Here is a 16,449-nt window from a genome sequence, read left to right on the forward strand (position 1 = left end):
GTGACTATTCATGGGCGCTGGTTGTTTCTCCAGCTGAAGTGTGGCAGGTCCAAGGGTAGACACCTCAGGACAAGGTAACAGCAGGGAAAAGAACTGACTCATTGGAGTCAGAGGGCCTGGGTTCAGCTGTGAGGTTATTAACTGTGGTGACCTGCTGCAAGTTAGTCACCCTTCAGAACCTCAGTTTCCCTACCTGGAAAGTGGGGACAACCATGGTTGTTGTGAAGATTAACTGCCACCATGATCCATGTAAAGCCCTCAGTACAGTGTCTGACACATAGCGAGTGTTCACCAAAGGGTAGCTGTTATTTACAGCACATCTGGTGCTCCTATGAACCTCCCTGGGGAGTCATGCTTTGGCCAGAGGGCGTTGAGGGGGGGATGGGGGTGTCCAGGGTTTTCCTACAAGCTTTTCAGGAAGTGTGGTTGTAAGAAATGAGACATGATTTAGAAGCGGCATAGCTTCTGTCATAAGGGCTTTGTTACACAATAAATGCTACCAAATGTGTAATAAATGTTTATGAGCAAGTCCTCTATAATCAGCACTCTCTAGAAACTTCCCCTCCCCCCAGGTGCTCTTGGCCTTGGCTGTGGCCACACCCACTGCCCAAGTGAGCCGTATCAGCTGTCAGCTGTCCTCTTGTCTTTTGAATTCAGTGCTTTTTACAGGGACTCTTCCCATGATTATAAGTTTGAGAACCGGAGACCGCTTTACAAACACTTCCCAATGTCTCGCAGCAATGAGAGGCCAGTGCAAAGGGTAAAGGGAGTTTTCCTGAGCCACGGAAATCAGAGTTGGAGCCAATCCAGCTGGCTATGTCACCCTGAGCTTGTGGGTCATTGCAGAATTGTTTGCAGAAATTCCTGTTATATTGGATTTTGCCCAGGCCAACGCAATGTGTTTCAGGGATCACAGAACAACCTCTCAAGGGAAAGAAGGAAGGCCTGTTGCTTGGAATGACTTAGAGAACTGTTGGTAGCCATCCAAGGCAGCCATCACTCATTAAATTTGCCTTCCCTTCCAACAAAAAGCCAAATGTATAGAACACCACATATAGAGCTCTAAGAATAGTACAGCGTTCCAAGAACATACTGAACTTGGCCTGCATGCAAGTGTGCAGGGCTTGGCGGGTCTTTTTACTCTCAAAGCTGGGTGGGTTGGAACAAACACCCCAAATATTTTCTCCAAGTAGCATGCAGAGAAGAAATGAGAAAGAGAGCAAAAGAGAGCACCCTAGCATGTCATTCTCCGACCTGGGCCGCCTTTTCAGGGCATGGATAGACCCTACAGCCACCAAAGCAGCTTGTAAGCCCTTGGGCAGTGAGCACAGTAGAGCCCCCTTCCTACCCACCATTCATTGATTCCACACTGGGCTGAGCAAGCCCCAGAGTCCTGTAACAGGTGGAAATTTGTCATCTGCTGCTACAGGAATTTGAAACCGTCACCCTCCACGTAGGATTTACTGGCATCCTTCCCATAAGTATAGAAAGTGAGAACAGGTTCCATCCATAGCTGAGTTCTGAGCAATGAGAGCTCTCAAAGTACTGACAAGACCCTGAGCCACACCCCACTGTTTGTTGGAAGAAATCCATGTGTGGGTCTATTCATAAAAGAGTCTGGGAAGACAGACTCCTTAATGGCGGTTGGCTCTAGTAGTGGGATTTGGGGGAGCTTTTCTTTTCTACTTTAAAACTTTCTGTATGGTCTGAAATCTTTACTCAGTGATCCAGAAAACAGCCACCGTATTTGGAAATTGTTTTCCTATTCTCGGGCGGGCAAACACAACAGGGTTTCTGGCTTCCTGCTTTCTTCTGGGAAGGGAAAGTAAGGTGGAGTGGGCAGACCCCCAAAGGCCCTCAAAGACAAAAATTATAGGAAGAACAGGCTTTAGCCATTCCTGGATATTCCTATCATGCTCCTTGCCCCCCAAGAACAAATGTTACAGGTCACCACACATCCTCAGCCTCTTGAATAGCTAATCACAATTCATTCTTTAGTTCTCCTTGTAGACGTCACTTCTTCAGGGTAGCCATCTCTGTCTCCTCAAGATTGAATCCCAGGACTCCCCTGGTGGTCCAGTGGTTAAGACTCCAAGCTCCGAATGCAGGGGGGCCCAGGTTTGATCCCTGGTCAGGGAACTAGATCCTGTGTGCTGCAACTGAAGACCTGGCACAGCAAAACAGAAAACAAAAAGATTGCGTCCCATATCCCTCCCTAGTTCTTCCAAGCCATCTGTGCTGCGATTACATGTTTACCTGTTGGCCACCCCCACCAATCAAGGTCCCTGAATGCAGACGTTTTATTCATCTGTGCAGCCTCTATACCTTAGGAAAGTGCCCACAAGTTCTATAAACATTTCCTGAATAATTATTTATAGAGGAACCTTTTGTAACCAGGGCAATTTAAGAGGTACAAAGATGAATAAGAAACCATTTGCTTTCAAGGAACTTAAAGCTGAGTTGTTACTTAGTCGCTAAATTGTGTCTGATTCTTTTTCATCCCCACAGACTGTAGCACACCAGGCTCCTCTGTTCATGGGATTTCCCAGGCAAGAATATTGGAATGGGTTGCCATTTCCTTCTCTAGGGGATCCTCCTGACCCAGGAATCAAACCCACATTCCTAACAACAGCAGGAGGATTCTTTACCACTGAGCCACCAGGGAGCCATGAAATTAAAAGATGCTTGCTCCTTGGAAGGAAAGCTATGACAAAACTAGACAGTGTGTTACAAAGCAGAGACAGCACTTTGCCAACAAACGTCCGCATAGTCAAAGCTATGGTTTTCCCACTAGTCATGTGTGGATGTGACAGCTGGACCATAAAGAAGGTTGAGTGCCAAAGAATTGATGCCTTCGAATTGTGGTGCTGGAGAAGATTCTTGAGAGTCCCTTGGATAGCAAGGAGATCAAACCAGTCAATCCTAAAGAAAATCAACCCCAAATATTCACTGGAAGGCTGATGCTAAAGCTCCAATACTTTGGCCATCTGATGCAGAGAGCTGATTTGGAAAAGACCCTGATGCTGGGAAAGATTGAGGGCAAAAGGAGAAGAGGGTGGCAGAGGATGAGATGGTTAGATAGCATATCAACTCAATGGACATGAATTTGACCATACTCTGGGAGATAGTGGAGGACAGGAGCCTGGCGTCCTGCAGTATTCGGGGTCTCAGAGTCGGACCTGACTTAGCGACTGAACAACAACAAAAAAGCTGAGCTGGGGAGACAGATGTATCTAACAATTAACTATAAAATCAAGCGCTAGTTTAAGGGTTAAAATAAGAGTTTCAAACAACCAACCATGAAGATAAGTAAGGTTTTGGACCCTGACTATTTCTCACTCATTTTGTTTTATGGTTCAGAATTATTCTCACACTGGAATGCTAGTGTGGGGTGTGTGCATATAGTTTTAAGGATTCAGGTTCCTAGGACCTTTCTTAGACCTTGACTCATGATTTTTCTTCTGTCCTGCTGGCAGTTGCCCTGGGAATACCTGCCATTTAATGTTAATTGATGTTTGTGAAACACTTATCCTCCTCTGCTGAAAAGCTGTAAGTGTTGAGCACTATTTCTGTGTTACAGTAGTTGTTTTATTATTCAAGCAGTGCCAGTGTGGTTACACAACAGCTTGGATCAGGAGACGAAACAAGGGCAGTGATCCTACTGAAGCTACAGGGGATGGGGATTTGGGATGGTAAAATGTTAATTACCCGAGATGGAATGTGGGCTCGAGTCCAGCACTGTGCTCCTGGAGATCATTTCAGTACCAGAGCCTGGGGCTGGTTCTCTGGCAGTGGGTCCTAAGCATTCTGCCCTCCCCTGGCTGGAATGTTGGATTCACTTTGCTGAAAGCTGCCACAGGAAAGAATTCAATGGCCAGGAGCCAGGAACACACCTCTTGCACAGCATAAGGGGCTACTCTGGAAGCTTTCCACAAAGGGCTGTTCTATTTGCATACAGTAAATTATTCCTAAACCGATTTATTCTCTTTCCCTCTTTGGACTCTCTCCTTGTTTCTGGCTCTTCAGGACTCTCTCAGAAAAGAATGAGCTGGAGGTGGATGGGTGGCAGTTGGGAAGGTAGGCTTGAAACAGAAGGCTGGTAGAAGTATTCATTTATTTATAAAGTGGAGAAAATGACCATAAAGGTAAATGGGCTTCCGGTCAGGAAACACCAAGACTGTTTCATTTAGGGTGGGAGGAATGGGTGCTGGAGAAGATACAGTGGAGGCAATGACAACCTATCCATAGCTTTAGTCCCCAACAGTGTCACCTCCAAAAACTGAGGACCATAGGCTCTGAATGAAACTTTTTGAAGATGTAGGGTTGGCTGACAGGAACGATTCTAGGCTAAGGGAGACACTAAAGTACAGTGAAAAGAGCTTAGGCCTTGGAGTCAGATCTGGGACCAAATGTTGGTCTACCAACTATTTTCTATCTAGGTGACCTTGGGCAAATGTCCTAACCTCTCTGGAGCCTTAGTGTCTTATCTGTAAAATTTAGAGAACCTATAACTCACAGCTTTAATCGATAGTCCTTGTAAAGAACTCTGCACAGTTGGCACAAAGCGAGCACGCAAGCGGTACGCAAGCGGGTAATCGTTATTACCAACTACAGGCCAAATGAACAGTCATCCAAACTGCCTAGCAAACAATTAACAGTGCGAATCTGACCGACGCGCCTGTCTGCCCAATAAAGTACCAGGAAAGAACTTGGTGGAGACAAACCAATGGCATTAGCCCTTGTTGTTGGACGGGCTTTCTTGCCGTTCCACCAATAGTTTGAAGATTTGACTAACGAGTGACATGCGGACAGTCCAATGACCCACAACCAGCCCACACTCAGCACTTCTGAGGGGATAAATCAAGGAGCCAGGACGTATAGATTCCGTTATTAGGCAGTACTGGATGGAAAGAGGAGCTTAGGGGAAACAGTGCGAGGGCGAAGCACTAATGAACTAATAAAAGGAAAAAGACAATGGTTGCGCCAACTGAGCTCGGCCGCCATCATGCTCTAGTTTCCCCTTCGCTTCTCCGCGTCCGCGACCGAGGAAGCGGCCTCTGGGATGCTGAGGGGGTGTGTCCCCGAATGATTGGCGCAGGGAGCTCAGCCAATCCTAGCTCGTCAAACGGAACGCATTTGACCAATGAGGGGCGGCGGCTGCGGCGAGGCATTGGAGGGGCGGAACGGCAGCTTGACGGGCACAAAAGCCAGCCAGTGAGGGCCGGCAGCATCCTCCCTGCGGCCAATGGAGTGGGACTCTGGGCGGGGCCCCGAGTGTTTGTGTTGTGGTTTTGGGGGAGGGAGGCGGAGGGGAAAGTTTGTTTATTTTGTTTTTAGTTTCTGGGGTCCCCGTGTTTCTCGGAGGTGAAGCGGGAGGGATTGACCCCCTCCCCCGAGCCCCTCAGTCCCCCTACTACGTCGCCTCCATAGCCTGCGAAGGAGCGGGGACCGCGCGCATCGCAACGCATCGCCTCACAGCGGAACGCCGCGCACTCGGAGCCGGCACGGCTCGGCGGTGAGTGAGGACCGACGGCCACCGCCGCCCTTCCCCTCCCCCCGCTCACTGCCCAGTCAGAGCCGGGAGGCCGGGTGGGCGAGGACGTCTGCGGGAGCGCGCGGCGCGAGGCCGGCCTGTCAAGCTGAGGTGCAGCGTGTGCGTGTCCTCGCGAGTGAGCGCGCGCGGCGGGGAGAGGGCCGGGAGGGGCGTGAGCGCGCGCGGGGCCGGCGGGGGCGGCGGCGTTGGGCGCGCGCTCCGCGGGGCGGGCGTCTGGTGGGTTGACCCCGGGGCGGGGGACGCGGGCGAGGTCCGCGCTCTGGTCTTGGGCTCCCGGAATGGCCGGGTCGGGGCCGGCGGGCGGGCGGGCGCGCGCGGCGGCGGCGGCGGGCGTCACGCGCCGGCAGGTGTGAGCTGGGGGAGGGCTTCCGGGTGGGCCGGTCTAGTCGAGTTCGCTTCCCGTCGCCGGGGCACCTCGAGGCCGGGAGGGGTCCCCATCGCGGCGGAGAGCCGAGGCCCACGGAGGCGCGTCGGGGCCCCTTTCCTGGCGGTGGCAGAGGGAGGCGTCAGGCCTCGGAGCCTCCCGGTCCCCACCTGTGTGCAGGACCCGCGTGACTGAGTGAATGCGCTCCCCTGCCCAACCCGGGCCGGGGGTCCCAACTCCACCCCTCACCCAGGAGCCTTGCCTGTGTGGGCACCTAAGAGTCGATTAACTCTTCCCCAGGGAAAGGAGGGCGAGGGGACTATCATCGGACGACCAGTCAGAAGTGTTTTCTGCCATTCCCTGGTCCTGCGCCCTGGGTTTCAAACTAGTGGGTTTCCACAGTGGGCTTAAATGCACTGTGTAGTGGCTGAAGACTCTCCATAAGGGTATAGCCTCTTGTCGGTGACCTTAAGGCCCAGCCCATCCTCGGTTATTTGAACACCAGGAATTAGTCTAGGTCTTTTCAGGCTCCCTGCCTTTTCACATATCTGCCGGCTGCACTACTACTTTTTAGCCTCTGTGCTAAAGGTTGAAGCCAGGCATAAGGTGAATTCAAGTTGGCCATTTGCTTACAATATAGGCAAAATATAGAACAAAATTAGCCAGAGATGTTTCTCCATAGTCAGTGAATAAAACGTTGTTAATTACTGTTCCGCTCCCCTAGCAGTTAAGCAAACAGAAATAAGATGTATAGAAATCTTACATTTTAGCATTTTGTGAAGGTTTAACAATAGCAGCTGTTTTCTTCCTAGTTGTGGGGAATTTCAATAGGATGATAGTTTCCTAATGATTCGGGTGGCTTTGGAACTATGTTTAGCTTTTGGTAGTGTTATGCAAATGGCTCTTAAAAAGCAGAACTTTTAGCACATTGACACCTCTACCGTGTGCGTTGTCTCACTAGGTAGGTAGTAGGAGAGATGTGAATGTAGTAGGTCCATACACTAAGGCAAGTATCCAGAACACGAATCAGACTGGTTTGTTCCACTTAGAATGCAGTGATGATATGATGCCTTTAAAATAATTTTTTAGTTCTTGACTCTTTTTAAGTGCTTGTCCCAAATATTTGAGCAGAAAAGTTTCTGATGGGACTAAAGGAGAAGAAATTCCCAAGCGGCTTTTCTAAGGTAGCACATAAATGTCATGCCCTTTGGGAGGTGGGTTGGGAAATATTTTTGTCCTCATTCAAATGGAAGCACTTAAAAATGTTTTAAATCAGAACAATGCCATTTGTTCAAATGGTAATGATAACGGTAGCTAACATTTTTTTTTTTTTGGCGTGCTTTGCCTATGTCAACCTGTTTATATTTTTTACCTAGTCCTAACCTCAAGCCTGTGAGGTCGGTATCATTACTGTTTCATGGATGGGAAAAACCGCCTCCAAAAGCCGTAAAGCTAGGAAGTTAAAGGGCATCGGTTTAGTCTTCAGTCTGATTTCAAACCCTATGCATGTTCCATTTTGCGCCCCCTCCCAAATTATCCAGAGGAAGAAATGCAGAAAGACACTGAGAAGCAGAAAGGGATGGAAAAGGGAAATGTAACTGATGATTAGGTTCTTCATATCTAACTTAAAAATTAATGAAACTCATTCTTAATTTTTTAGAGATTAGCATTTTTGCAGGTGTTACATCTAAGCTTTGTTTTAATTTCTTCCCTATTTAAAGTGCCTTTAATTCAGGGGTCAAGGCTTTCAGAGCCTTTTGTGCAGGTCTGCACTCTGATACGTTGCTGTTGTCAGTTAATCCTTCCAGGAACCAGGCATCATTCAGTTTTGTATCCAGCAGGGTGCTTGATACATATCATAGGGGCACAGTAAATGTCAGTTGACTTAAGAAACAGTTTAGAATGTCATGACTTAGGGTTCATTTTAGCAGTTTTAGTTTAATGGGACAGTAAAGAGAATAGCTCATGTGCTAAAGGCATGTTCTGGAAGAATACTTAAACGGAGCAGTTCATAAGCCTGGGAAGTAAATTTTTTAATTTTGAAAATTTCTGTTATTTATGTAGTAACATTCTGAATGTTAACACGTGTACAGATTCATGTAACCAGTGCCACAGTCAGGGTACAGAATGGTTCCATCACTCTCCAAAGACTCCCTCATGCTCTGTCCCTTTCAAGAGCCCTGAATTCCGTCCCAGAGAGAAACACTGAGGATCAGACTCAGGCTTGTTTTACTTTTTTTTTTTTTCCCCCTGTTTTCAACTACTTGAAAATGTTATTTACTTTTGGGATTTAAACTGTCACTTCTCTGTGTGTTAATCTCAGTATCCATGTCTGATCTCTCTTCCATTCTCTAAAACAACATCCATATTTACCTGCTGGAATTCTTCCCTAGTGCTTCATACTCAGTATGTTTAGAGTTGTGCCTCCCAGCCAGTGTCTCCCAAATCAACTCAGCCATCAGATTTTTCTATACTTTTTGGTAGTGCCATCCTTCTCCCAACCTTGCAACCCTGGAAAACTTGAAAGTGAAAGTCGCTCAGTCTTGTTGACTCTTGGCGACCCCATGAACTATACAGTCCATGGAATTCTCCAGGCCAGAATGCTAGTGTGGGTAGCCATTCCCTTCTCCAGGGGATCTTCCCAACCCAGGGATCGAACACACAGGTCTCCTGCATTGCAGATGGATTCTTTACTGTCTGAGCCACTAGGGAAGCCCCAGGGAAAACTTGAAGGGCCTTATTATCATTATCTTTTGGCCATGCCACACGGCATGTAGGTTTTAGTTTCCTGACCAGGGATCCAACCCTGCCTGCATTGGCAGCATGGAGTCCTAACCATGGGACCACCAGGGGAGTCCCTTGAATGGCCTTATATTACACTCTGTTACAGACCCCAGGTATGTTGCTATTCAGCTACAAATGCTGGCTCCTTCCCCTTTGCTCCCAAGCCAGCTTCTGTTCAGGGTGCTGAGCAGACAGAGCATAGGTGGCTGAACATTTGGAACCCACCAAGATTGGACCACTTCCCTGATCAGAACCCCTCACAGCTTCCCATTGCACTTGGACCAATTCGGGATTTATTTTCCATCCCGTGAGGTTGTGCAAGATCTGGCCTTCGCCTGCCTCTCCAGCCTTCTCACACCTTTTTTATGACCCACCTGCCTTCTTGACATTCTAACTACATAGCCTTTCTTTCAGTTGTCTGAATTACCCAAGCCTTTTCTAGCCTTAAGGTTTTTGTACACAGCACTCTCCTGGCCTGGGCCATTACTCCCCCTGGTCTTCACCCACCTGACTTCAGGGTTCACATGAAATTGTCACTTCTTCAGAGAGTCTTTCCTTTATGACCTCATCCCACTACTCCCATCCTCCCTCAGATCTCTCAGAACTTCCTGTTCTTTTGTCATAGTTCTCACCACAATTTTTGATTTAGGACCATGTCTGTTTTGTTTCCTTTACCTCCAGAGCTGAGCCAAGGACTAGGCATACAGCAGACTCCCAGTAAATATTTGTTGGCTGTGTTGTGAGTCTGGGTGTTTGCTTTTATAATTTATTGCTATCTTGTAGCTTTTGGTAGCCTTCCTTTCTGCCTCCTACCTACTCTGAACTTGATCCTACTGGCAGAGGTCTTGGCACAGAGAAAGAGAGATCTGGAATCGCTAAAGAGGACACCGATTTTGTTCTCCTGAATGGCACCTCTGCCTGGGAGCCCTTCGCACTGAGCCAGATGAGATCTAACCTAACTCTAAACTGGGGTTGGGCTCGCTAGTCCGCTGAGCCAGATGAGATCTAACCTAACTCTAAACTGGGGTTGGGCTCGCTAGTCCGCTGAGCAGTGCACCTTGGTCATCCAGGCTCACGTCAGTGCTTGCAGCTGTTCCTCTTCCCTCACCTCACCCTGCTCTTGGTTTTTTCCTCCTCTCTCCACCCAGCGTGGGACTCCTAAAGACCTTGTACACTTTCCAGCTGAACCCGCTTACCCTTTGACATTTGCCGGCCTTTTGACATTGACAGCCACATCTAGTGTCTTGACCCTACGGATGGCCCCCACACGCCTGAAACAGGGCTTCGTTTATGTTTCCTGCCCCCTCCCCAAGTCTACCACAAGCACTTAGGTTTAAAAGCATTCAATAGTGTTTCATAGCCTCAAGGGATTAAACTCTGTAGCTTGTTATTTAAAGCTCTCTGGACCAGCACTGTGCAGTAGAAATAGAATGCAAGCCGCAGATGTGAGCCACACATGTAATTTTAAATTTTCTAGTAGCCACATTAAAAAGGTAGAAATAAAGGGTGAAATTGATTTTCATAACACTTTATTTACATCAAGATATCCAAGATATTATGTAAACATATAATCGGTTAAAAAAACATATTGAGGTGCTTTACATGCTTTTTTTCATGTGAAACTGAAATCGGGAGTGTACTTTTCACTTAATACATCTCAGTTGAGACTTAGCACATTTCTAGTGCTCAGTAGCTACATGTGGCAAGTGGCTACCATGCCGGACAGCACAGCTCTGAACCATGTCCTTAGCATAGTTGGAGGGCTGCTGCTGCTAAGTCACTTTAGTCGTGTCCGACTCTGTGCGACCCCATAGACGGCAGCCCACCAGGCTCCCCCGTCCCTGGGATTCTCCAGGCAAGGACACTGGAGTAGGTTGCCATTTCCTTCTCCAATGCATGAAAGTGAAAAGTGAAAGTGAAGTCGCTCAGTCGAGTCCGACCCTCAGTGACCCCATGGACTGCAGCCTACCAGGCTCCTCCGTCCATGGGATTTTCCAGGCAAGAGTACTGGAGTGGGGTGCCATTGCCTTCTCCGAGTTGGAGGGCTATACCAGACTAATTGCCGCCACTGGCCTTTTGGTAACATTCTTCTCTTTCTTGAAATCAGGTCCTTATCCAAATATGCTAACCGTCCTTGCTGAGAAACCCAGAAAATTCAGTTCTCACCATCTCCTCTGAGCTGTTTTAACATTAATTTTTTCATGTAGCAGTATTTATCAGTTTGTATTATAATCAGGGGTAGTGTTAAAATATTCAAAAACTGATAAGACATGGGAATAGGTGCTGATGAATTAGAACCTATGGCAGCTGTGTTCTCATCTGTGTGTACCTGCTGAATTATAGCTCTGATTGTCCTGGGTTGTGTATTATTGGCTGAGTTCCTTGAAGGCAGGGTATAAGACTGAGTTCCCTGAAGGCAGGCTTTTGTCCTACTCAACTTTGCCTCCCTAAAAGGACTCCTTACCTGGCTCATAGTAGATCAGTTCAGTCGCTTAGTTGTGCCCAACTCTTTGCGAACCCATGGACAGCAGCATGCCAGGCTTCCCTGTCCATCACCAACTCCCAGACTTGCTCAGACTCATGTCCTTCGAGTTGGTGATGCCATTCAGCCATCTCATCCTCTGTTGTCCCCTTCTCCTCCTGCCTTCAATCTTTTCCAGCATCAGGGTCTTTTCCAATGAGTCAGTTCTTTGCATTAGGTGGCCAAAGTATTGGAGTTTCAGCATCAGTCCTTCCAATGAATATTCAGGACTGATCTCCTTTAGGATTGTCTGGTTTGATCTTCTTGCTGTCCAAAGGACTCTCAAGAGTCTTTTCCAACACCATAGTTCAAAAGCATCAGTTCTTCAGCACTCAGCTTTCTTTATGATTCAGCTGTCACATCCGTATGTGACTACTGGAAAAAACCATAGTTTTGACTATACAAATCTTTTCAGTAAAGTAATGTCTCTGCTTTTTAATATGCTATTTAGGGTTGTCAGAGCTTGCTCATAGTAGATAGTCTATAAATATTTTAAATCACTGAACAAATGCTACCTTGTATTTTGTTTTATTCTATGTGCTACATTTTATCTTTTCAATTAGAAACCAAAATACAAGTGCTTTGAGGATAGAAATCATGAATTATGAAGGACTAGATGGCAGTTTCTTGATTGTCTTCATAGGAGAAATTCTTCTGAATGAAAATTCACTTTAAAAAAATAACTGTTTAGAAGTTGTTATGGGTTTTCAGCCTGGGCAAATAATGAAGTGTGACTTTAATTTAATGAAACTTACTTTCTTTTGTGGTTTTGTAAGCTGGCTGTGTGGAGAAGGAGATGGCACCCCACTTCAGTACTCTTGCCTGGAAAATCCCATGGACGGAGGAGCCTGGTAGGCTGTAGTCCATGGGGTCGAAAAGAGTCGAACACGACTGAGCGACTTCACTTTCACTTTTCACCTTCATGCATTGGAGAAGGAAATGGCAACCCACTCCAGTGTTCTTGCCTGGAGAATCCCAGGGATGGGGAGCCTGGTGGGCTGCTGTCTATGGGGTCGCACAGAGTCCGACACAACTGAAGCGACTTAGCAGCAGCAGCAGCAGCAAGCTGGCTGTGAAAGCAGCTTCAAAAGAAGAGCTCCTTGGAATTAATGCAAACTCTTCCAGTTAGGGGCATGTTTGGTTCCTGGAAGGGACCTGAACTAGAAGTGAAAAATCCTGGGTTGGTTTGTGTTGTAGACATATACTTGAGTATCAGCTATGTTCCAAGCACAGGAATGATTGAAAATTCAAAAACATAGTATGAAAAAGTACAGCTTTAACACAAAGATGATGTGATTAATTATTTCTAGGAATATTGAATTTCTCTTTGCTGCTTTATACTTTCCTCATTTCTAGCATGGACTACACTGTATAGTGTTTCCAGATCTGTCTCTTGCATCAGATTGTGAGTTTCTTAAGAGCAAGACTTGCATTCATCTCTGTATGAATGCACACACTGTACTGCGCCTGCCATATTGTAGGCACTCAAATGTTTGTTGAATAAGTATCTTCAAATAAATTACTTACTGTGCAGAAGATAATTTTTTCCCTTGTAAGTAGGGAATTCTCTGCCTTAGAGAATTGTAGAAACTGCAGAAGGAATAATCGCTTAAGACTATGTGTCTGTTCTGTATATGTTATTCCTCAAATATAAAATATTTAACTAAGAAACAAGTGCAACTCTAATCACATGTATTCCCTACTTAAAATTGTTAACCTGTCCCCCAAACACTGCCATCCACCCTCTGGAATATAAACTTCACAAGAATAAGCATCTGATCTGTCTTGTTCACTAAATGCCCAGGGAAGACTGTGCCTCATTTCCTGCCCTCCTTTTCTTTGCTGCCTGTACTCTTGTCACATGGAACTTCTGGTTCCTGAAATGCATATCCCCTTCTGCTCAAGGTCTCCTCCTTGCACTTGCTATTCCCATGGTCTGGAAGCTTCGCACCCCAAGCCTAGTTGCCTCTTCAATCCCTGGAGCCCTGTTTATGTGTTATTTCTTAAGCACACACAGCTCCCCACCCCCACCCCCACCCCCCCAGTAGAAATGCTCCTTTTAAACACTCAGAGCACTTAATTTAATTGTAATTAAGTAATCATTTAATTTGTATATTGTTTCTCTGCTAGAAAATAGCTACGTGAATAAAAATGCCTTGTCTGTTTTGCTCACATTTTTATCACCAGTATCTGGCACCCACTGCACTATTCTTGCCTAGAGAATCCCCACGGACAGAGGAGCTTGGCAGGCTGCAGTCCATGGGGTCGCAAAGAGTCAGACACAACTGAGCAGCTCAGCACAGCACAGCACAGCATCACCCACTGTAAATTACACATAATAGGTCCTGAATGAAAAATTTTCAAATAAATTAGGAAAGAAAACTAAAACAGAAAAGTATCTCATTCTGATGGTTTAAATAAATATATGGGGGCAGGGAGGGGCTTTCCATTTTAGGTTGTCTCTGCTGCTGCTGCTAAGTCGCTTCAGTCATGTCCGACTCTGTGTGACCCCATTGATGCCAGCCCACCAGGCTCCACCATCCCTGGGATTCTCCAGGCAAGAACACTGGAGTGGGTTGCCATTTCCTTCTCCAACGCATGAAAGTGAAACACTAGGGTCTATTTTTTTCTTAATTTCTACCTGTAATAGGTAAACATTTCATTATTATAGAAAGAATATTGTAATAAAAAATTTTAATTTGTATGAGAATTTTATCTAGTCATTGTACAGTTGAGGTTTTTTTTGGCCGTGTGTGGGATCCCAGTTCCTCGACCAGGGATTGAACCCAGGCCATGGCAGTGAAAACCTGGAATCTTAACCACTAGACCACCAGGGATCTCCCGATTGCAGAGTTTAATGAGTATCTTTTTAATCCTTTATTAGTAGAAATGATCAGAATGGTTATTCCTTTTAAACACTTTTTTATGTGGTCGGTACTTGCTTGAGTACAGTTGACACTGAATGTTTGCGTGTGCACTGTGTGGTGCGCTGAACGCTGGGTTAGGACCTAGGACTACAGGAATGGGATAAGAAGAGATTTTTGTTCCCAAGGCACGCACAGCCAAGTGGGCAAGGCAGACACAGATGAGTGCCATTTGGTGTTGTGTCATAGTAGACATTCAGGGGAGGGGGCAGGGGTGAAAAGGAAAGTCGTCCACACAACTAGAGGTCAGGAAAGCCTTTCCAGGGAAGGTAACATTTACACTTAGTCATGGAGGAAGAGGGCATTTCAGGCAGGGCAAACAGCCTACACAGAGGCCCAAAGGAGCATATTTAGTATAAGGAGAAGATGGCACAGTGGTGTGCTTTTATAAAGCTGGTGTCAGGGTACAGGGCCAACAGCTGTCTTACAGACCTGTAAGTGACGTGTCAGACTCAGATTACATTTCAGAACTGGAGATAGTCTTAGAAATAATTGTTGTTGTGATTCCATACATTTGAACTCATAAAGGCATCATAAAGTACCATTCAAAGAAGCTAATGGTAAACCAGAATGATGCTTGTCACTTCTAATTAATATACTTGTTTGAATATAGCACCTATAACTAGGCAAATGATTTCAGGTGGAATTAGAAAGTTGTGACTCATTTAAGCTTATCTAGGAGCAGAGAAGCACAAGTTGGAATCAAGATTGCTGGGAGAAATATCAGTAACCTCAGATATGCAGATGACACCACCCTTATGGCAGAAAGCGAAGAGGAACTGAAGAGCCTCTTGATGAAAGTGAAAGAGGAGAGTGAAAAAGCTGGCTTAAAACTCAACATTCAGAAAACTAAGATCATGGCATCCGGTCCCATCACTTCATGGCAAATAGATGGGGAAACAATGGAAACAGTGTCAGACTTTATTTTCTTGAGCTCCAAAATCACTGCAGATGGTGACTGCAGCCATGAAATTAAAAGATGCTTGCTCCTTGGAAGAAAAAGTATGACCAACCTAGACAGCATATTAAAAACAAGAGACATTGCAAGATCTATCTAGTCAAAGCTATGGTTTTTCCAGTAGTCATGTATGGATGTGAAAGTTGGACCATAAAGAAAGCTGAGCACCGAAGAATTGATGCGTTTGAACTGTGGTGTTGAAGAAGACTCTTGAGAGTCCCTTGGACTGCAAGGAGATCCAACCAGTCCATCCAAAAGGAAATCAGTCCTGAATATTCATTGGAAGGACTGATGCTGAAACTCCAATACTTTGGCCACCTGATGCAAAGAACTGACTCACTGAAAAAGATTCTGATGCTGGGAAAGACTGAAGGTGGGAAGAGAAGGAGACGACAGAAGATGAGATGGTTGGATGGCATCACCGATTTGATGGACATGAGTTTGAGCAAATCTGGGAGTTGGTGATGGACAGGGAAGCCTGGCATTCTGTGGTCTAAGGGGTCACAAAGAGTTGGACACTACTGAGCAACTGAACTGAAGAGCAGAGAGTAAAGGAAGTCACCTCCAGATTATTTGAGACGTGCTGATCCACCTCACAGGACCAGATACTGAACCAGTCAAAGGGATGATGTCAGAAGGGATTACCTAGAAGGGCCTCCAGGTGCATGTACTGGGAAAGACGATTTCTACAGCTTGAAATTCTAGTTTTACTTAACCTGTAAGTTTAGTCAGAGCTGTGGCTTTTCCAGTAGTCATGTACAGACGTGAGACTTGGACCATAAAAAAGGCTGAGCACTGAAGAAGCACCAAAAAATTGATGCTTTCAAACTGTGGTGCTGGAGAAGACCCTTGAGAGTCCCTTGGACTGTAACGAGATCAAACCAGTCAATCCCAAAGGAAATCAACCCTGAATATTCATTGGAAGGGCTGTTGCTGAAGCTGAAGCTCCAGTACTTTGGCCACTGATGCAGAAAGCCAGCTCATTGGAAAAGACCTTGATGCTGGGAAAGATTGAAGGCAGGAGGAGAAGAGGGCAGCAGAGGATGAGATGGTCAGATGGCCTCTCCAACTCAGTGGACATGAATTTGAGCAAGCTCCAGGAGTTAGTGGAGGACAGAGGAGCCTGGCATGCTATAGCCCATGGGTGTTGCAAAGAATGGGACACAGCTTAGTGAATGAACAACAGAACAACGTAAATCTTTAAGTGGTTCACTGAGCCAGCATTAGTTTAATTTGATTCTCAACTGAAAGTGGAGAAAGGAAGAGTCATTGAATGGAAATTCAGCCCATATTCTTTAAGTTTACACCTCTTTAGTTTAATAACTCCTCTTTTTCAGCCCTGTT

At 46.1% G+C, this 16,449-nt stretch overlaps 1 protein-coding gene across 16 annotated transcripts in view; it reads left to right on the forward strand.

Moving 5' to 3' along the window:
• Window positions 1-4,843: 4,843 nt before the first annotated feature.
• TNRC6B (trinucleotide repeat containing adaptor 6B) overlaps window positions 4,844-16,449 on the forward strand; it is a 251,338-nt gene continuing 239,732 nt past the window's right edge. For 4 of the 16 annotated variants that reach the window (XM_086402946.1, XM_086402965.1, XM_086402955.1 and 1 more), the window contains exon 1: window positions 5,378-5,515. The gene's annotated coding sequence lies outside the window, so the exon portion shown is untranslated. Of the gene's footprint in view, window positions 5,670-16,449 lie in introns of all 16 variants that reach the window. The other 12 variants (XM_086402948.1, XM_086402966.1, XM_086402951.1 and 9 more) reach the window with 9 other exon arrangements.

Source organism: Bos grunniens, chromosome 5 (genome assembly GCF_055505025.1).
Source record: "Bos grunniens cultivar Pamir isolate PY7600 chromosome 5, Bosgru_T2T1.0, whole genome shotgun sequence".
NCBI lineage: Eukaryota > Metazoa > Chordata > Mammalia > Artiodactyla > Bovidae > Bos > Bos grunniens.